This window comes from Cephus cinctus, unplaced genomic scaffold (assembly GCF_000341935.2).
Source record: "Cephus cinctus unplaced genomic scaffold, Ccin1 Ccin1_scaffold0561, whole genome shotgun sequence".
Lineage (NCBI taxonomy): Eukaryota > Metazoa > Arthropoda > Insecta > Hymenoptera > Cephidae > Cephus > Cephus cinctus.
In genome coordinates, this window is record NW_014333214.1 from 20,290 (window position 1) to 20,547 (window position 258).

The following is a 258-nucleotide window of genomic DNA, read 5'->3' on the forward strand; positions in this document are numbered from 1 at the left end:
ATAAGACAGCGAGTAGGATACCGTTCCGTTTATTACCATCAAATAAACGGCGGATTTTACAATACAAATCCCGTCGCGTACAGTGTGTTCTCCAACGGCGACTCACGACTATTCCGAGTCGTGATTTCTAGCCTGCCCCAGACCTGTCCCTATTTCGGTGTCCCTACCGAATTCGCGAATCCCCTCGCGGCGACATTCGCGATCCTAACAGGTCTCGTTGGAGACGAGCCTTTCCTTCCTCGGGAGTGTGCCCTCTGA